The following is a 6,220-nucleotide window of genomic DNA, read 5'->3' as shown; positions in this document are numbered from 1 at the left end:
TAAAGATCTAATATCTATCATGCATACATGCATATATAAAACACATATGTGATTTCAACCAATGGAATAAAGAAGGAAGAGAATTTTAGATAAAACTTCGAAAATTTGTTCTTGTCTATACTCTCTCTTTCATTTATCACATGAAGTTCTCTCTAAAGTTATTAGATGCCCTCCCTAATCTCTTCCTGAGGCTAGAACAGAAATTTGTTCTTTCAGTGTACAGGTATATTGTTAAGGTAATACTAACAGGGAGAATACTCTGGATAAATACAATGTAAAATAAATGCCAAGATATTTGGGCTAAGAATGAAAAAGAATATGCATAGTTCTCATACCATTCCTGTGAGTTTCATACCTTTGAATTTATTCATACCTATGAAACAAATCTATTGTGGGCATTATCTTATCAAACGTTTGAACAAGATTTAATTATTGTACTTGTTAGATGGGGCTAGATTGTGCTGCAAGAATAACCTTCCCCCTCACTCCTCACTCTATCTCAATGGCTTAGGCCAATAAAAATTTACTTCTCACTTATACCTCAATTCTGATGCAAATGGGCCGCTAAAGCTCTGCTCATCAAAGACACTTTGGGATCCCACTGATAGAAACTTCTAAAGCCACTGTAGAGAAACAGGAAACACAGGACGTTCTGTGATGTTTCTTAAAGCCTTGCTCTAAGCGATGTGTATTTCTGCTCAGAATTTCACTGACCAAAGCAAATCCTAAGGCCATACCTACCTGCAAAGGGTGCAAGGCAGTGCAAAGAAATGGGCAGGAATGAGGAGTGGCTGAAGATTTGTGAACAGCCCTAAAGTTATCATATTTTCAACAAAAGTATAATCAAAATATAGGATGGCAAGATAACATATGATATACTCTTTAAAATTTTTTAAAATGCTTTTAACAAACAAGAAAAAAGCTCATGAAAGGGGAAATCTAATTAATATATTTTCATATCAAGACACAATAGAAAATGACAGAGTAAAGTTAAAGTTGAATTGGATACAACTGAAAGTGCACGTGAAGATTGTATATGCTATGTTTTGTTTGGTTTGGTTTGGTTTGGTCTTTGCCATTAACTTGAATACCAATTTGCAGTTGTGTCAAAGTTAATAACAAACAATTTTGAAAGTTCACTTATAAATTTATGTTATATTCCACTTACGTTACTAGAATTTCTATTGCTATGAATAGTGAATGCAAAATGAGTTTGTTCAGTGGAGATTCCTGCTTATTAACATGCATTGAGTCATCACTTCAGGTGGACCTGATGTGACATGAAAGACCTGAAGTGACATGAAAGGCTTACAGAGTACACTGCTCACTATTCCCCACTCAGTTCATAATCTGGACTTGCAAAGCCAACTTTGCTATCTTTCAGTGGCAAAATGCTACTAGGAAGTAAGGACTAGTCACACAAAACAAGTAAGATTAGTTAGCTAATAGAGCATGAATGCTCCTGAATGAAAAATCACCAAACATGGGCATCAGGAAGAGTTCATATAACCAAAATGAAATTTTAAATTATTATAAGAAGTGAAGTGTTGGAGCCAGCTTGCACTGGCTCACAAAAATTGTTTGCAAGCCTCTCTTTCCAACTCCACATCCAGTGGTGCCATGTTGCTAGCTTGAAATCAACCATGTGAGCGTATTTATACCACAGAAATTGTCAGTCACTACAAATCAGGGAACCTTTTAAAGAGCTGGTTATTAAACATTTACCTTAAACATTCGTTGAATAGGAATGACTCAAGAACAATGGTTATTGGCCACTTGTATATCTTCTTTGGGAAACCCATTTTCAAATGAGGCTATTTGTCTTTTTATTGTTGGTTGGTTAGAATTCTTTTCATATTTTGGATACCAGACCTTTATCAGATATATGACTTGTAAATATTTTCTTTTATTCTGTGGGTTGTCCTTTTACTCTCATGATAGTAAAATTTTGCAGCATAAAAGTTTTAATTTTGATTAAGTCCAATTTATCTTTTCTTTCTTTGGTTACTTTAGGTGTCATATCTAAGAAACTGTTGCTTAATCCAAGGTTACAAAGATTTATTCCTGTATTTTTTTGTCCTAGAGTTTTATAGTTTTAGCTTTTACATTAGATCTTTGATCTATTTTGAGTTAATTTTATATATGGTGTGAAGTAGGTGTCTAAGTTTGTTCACATGTTCACATGTAATTGTCCTAAACCAACTGTTGAAAGACTATCCTTTCCCCATTGAATTATTTTGGTACCCCTATCAAAAATTAGTCGACCATAAATGTATAGGCTTATTTCTGGACCATAAATTCTATTCCATTGATTTATATTTTTATATTTATGCCAGTGCATGTTGTCAGACTCTACAGAAAGTGAATTTTGATAGGAATTGCATTTAATCTGTAGATCAAGTTGGGGAATATTGTCATTTAAGCAATATTAAGTCTTATAATCCATGAACAAGGAGTGTTTTTCAATTTATTGAGTTATTTTAAAATTTCTTTCACCAATCTTTTAAAAAAATTATAAAGGTAAATAATTCATTTGGCTTATAGTTCTGGGGATGAAAAGTCCAAGGCGAAGGGGGCACATCAGATCATGGCTTTCTTTCGGAATCATCCCATGGCAGAAGGAGGAAGGGTTGGGAGGAACCAACCTATCCAGAGGAAGAGATAACCAAATCCATCTCTATTAGTTCATTGTCACATTGCCATAAAGATTGGAGACTGGGTAATTTATGGAGCAAAGAGGTTTAATTGGCTCTGGTTCTGCAGGCTGAACAGGAGGCACGTCTGGGGAGGCCTCCGGAAACTTACAATCGTGGCAGAAGGGTGAAGGAGAAACAAGCACGTCTTCGCAAGGCAGCAGGAGACAGAGTGAGTGAGAGGGGAAGTGCCACACACACTTTTAAACCATCATATTTCATGAGAACTCACTCACCAACATGAGAACAGCCAAGGGGAAATCCTCTGCCATGATCCAACCACCTTCCACCAGGTCCCTCCCCCAGCATTGGGAATTACAATTCAACATGAGATTTGAGTGGGGACACAGAGCCAAACCGTATCACCATCCTTTTGTCAGGAACCCATTCCTGCAATAACTAATCCAGTTCCCCAATACCAGCATTAATCCATTCATAAGGGAAGATCCCCATGACCTAATAACCTCACCTTAATAGTCTTGTGCTCACTTTGGCAGCACGTATACTAGAATTGGAATGATACAGAGAGGAATAGCATTGCCCCTTTGCAAGGATGACATACAAATTCATGAAGCATTATATATATAATATATATGTTTTTAAACTATAAGGATTTAATTTTATTTCCTTAACAAGTAACTTTTATTTAGGTTCAGAAATACATGTGCAGGTTTGTTATATAGGTAAATTGCACGCCACAGGAATTTGGTATACAGATTATTTCATCACCCTGGTAATAAGCACAGTACCCAGGTATCTGTTATTCCCTTCTTTGTGTCCATATGTACTCAATGTTTAGTTCTCACTTATTAGTGAGAACCTGAGGTATTTGGTTTTCTGTTTTTCCATTAGTTCGTTTAGCATGATGGGCTCCAGCTTCATCCATGCTGCTACAAAGGACATCATCTTGTTCTTTTTATGGCTGCATAGTATTCCATGATGTATATACATGACATTTTCCTTATCTAGTCTATCATTGATGGACATTTGCATTGATTCCACGTCTTTGCTATTGTGACTAGTGCTTCAGTGAACATATGTGTGCATGCTTCTTTATGGTAGAGCGATTTATATTTTTAGGGGCATATACCGAATAATGGGATTGCTGAGTTGAATGGTAGTTCTATTTTAAGTTCTTTGAGAAATCACCAAACCATTTTCCATGGTGGCTGAACTAATTTACATTCCCACCAGCAGTTTATAAGCATTCTCTTTTCTCTGCAACCTCTCCAGCATCTTTTATTTTTTGAGTTTTTAATAATAGCCATTCTGACTAGTGTGAGATGGTGTCTCACTGTGGTTTTGATTTGCATTGCTCTAATGATTAGTGATGTTGAGTATTTTTTCATATGCTTGTTTGTTATGTGTATGTCTTCTTTTGAAAATTGATTGTTCATATCCTTTGCCCACTTTTTTGTGGGGCTGTTTGTTTTTTGCTTGTAAGTTTGTTTAAGTTCCTTACAGATTCTGGATATTAAATCTTTGTCAGGTACATGGCTTGCACATATTTTCTCACATTCTGTAGGTTGTCTATTTATTCTGTTGATAGTTTCTTTTGCTGGGCAGAAGCTCTTTAGTTTAATGAGGTCCCATTTTTCAATTTTTGTTTTTGTTGCAATTGCTTGTGGCATTTTGGCCATGAAAATGCTATGTCTTTGCTGGGTCCTATATTGAGAATGTTATTTCCAAGGTTATCTTCAGGGTTTTTGTAATTTTAGGTTTTACATTTAAGTCTTTAATCCATCTTGAGTTGATTTTTTTTATATATGGTGTAAGGGAGGCAGCTCAGTTTCAGTCTTCTGCATATGGCTAGCCAATTACCCCAGCATCACTTATTGAATAAATAAATGGTGCAATAAATGATGCTAGGGTAATTGGCTAGCCAAATGGATTTTTCCCATTGCTTGTTTTTGTCGACTTTGTCAAGGATCAGTTGGTTGTAGGTATATGGCTTTATTTCTGGGCTCTGTATTTTCCATTTGTCTATGTGTCTGTTTTTGTACCAGCACCATGCTGTTTTGGTTACTGTAGCCTTGTGGTATAGTTCAAAGTTGGGTAATGTGATGCCTCCAACTTTAATCTTTTTTAAGATTGTCTTGGCTATTCAAACTTTTGGTTCTATGTGGATTTTAAAATGTTTTTTTCTAATTCTGTGAAAAATGTTATTGGTAGTTTGGTGGGGATAACATTGAATCTGTAAGTTGCTTTGGGTAGTGTGGCCATTTTGACAATATTGACTCTTCCTATTCACAAACATGGAATGTTTTTCCATTTGTTCGTGTCGTCTCTGATTTATTTGAGCAGTGTTTTGTAATTTTTTTGTGGAAATCTTTCACTTCCCTGGATAGCTGTATTCCTAGGTATTTCATTCCTTTTGTGGCTATTGTCAATGGGATTGTGTCCTTGATTTGGTGGTTAGCTTGGAAATTGTTGGTGTATAGAAATGATACTGATTTTTGCACATTGATTTTGTGTCCTGAAACTTTGCTAAAGTTGTTTATCAGATCAAAGTGCTTTGGGGCAGAGACAATAGGTTTTTCTAGGCATAGAATCATATAATCTGTGAAGATAAATAGTTTGACTTCCTTTATTCCTGTTTGGATGACTTTTATTTCTTTCTTTTGCCTGATTATTTTGGCTAGGACTTCCAGTACTATGTTGAATAGAAGTGGTGAGAGAGGGCATCCATATCTTTTTCTGGTTCTCCAGGGGAATGCTTCAAGCTTTTGCCCATTCAGTATGATGTTAGCTGTGAGTTTGTCGTAGACGGTCCTTATTATTTTGAGGTATTCCTTCAATGTTGAGTTTGTTGAGGGTTTTTACCATAAAGCAATGCTGAATTTTATCAAAATTCTGCATCTATTGAGAGGATCATGTGGTTTTTGTTTTTAGTTCTATGTATGTGATGAATCACATTTATTGACTTGCATATATTGAACCAACATTACATCCCAGGGTTGAAGCCTACTTGTTCATGGTGGATTAGCTTTTTGATGTGCTGCTGGATTTGGTTTACTAGTACGTTATTGAGGATTTTTGCATCTATGTTTGTCAAGGATGTTGGCCTGAAGCTTTCTTTTTTTGTTGTGTCTTTGCCAGCTTTTGGTATCAGGATGATGCTGGCCTCATAGTATGAGTTAGGGAGGAGTCCCTACTCAACTTTTTGGAATAGTTTCAATAGGAATGGTACCAACTCTTCTTTATATTAATATATCTCTTAGAATTTGTCTGTGCATCCATCTGGTCCTGGGCTTTTTCTGGTTGGTAGGCCTTTTGTTACTGATTCAATTTAGGAATATATTATTCTGTTCAAGAATTCAATTTCTTCCCAGTTCAGTGTTGGGAGGTTGTATGTTTCCAGGAATGTATTCATTTCTTCTACGTTTTCTAGCTTGTGTGCATAGTGGTGTTTGTAGTAGTCCCTGAGGATTTTTTGTGTTTCTGTGGGGTTGGTGGTAATGTCCCCTTTTTCATTTCTGGTTGTGTTTTTTGGATCTTCTCTTTTTTCTTTATTAATCTAGCTAATA

Source organism: Rhinopithecus bieti, unplaced genomic scaffold, assembly GCF_001698545.2.
Source record: "Rhinopithecus bieti isolate Rb0 unplaced genomic scaffold, ASM169854v2 scaffold_4553, whole genome shotgun sequence".
NCBI lineage: Eukaryota > Metazoa > Chordata > Mammalia > Primates > Cercopithecidae > Rhinopithecus > Rhinopithecus bieti.
The sequence above is the reverse complement of the archived record's forward strand: the minus strand, read 5'-3'. Positions refer to the sequence as shown.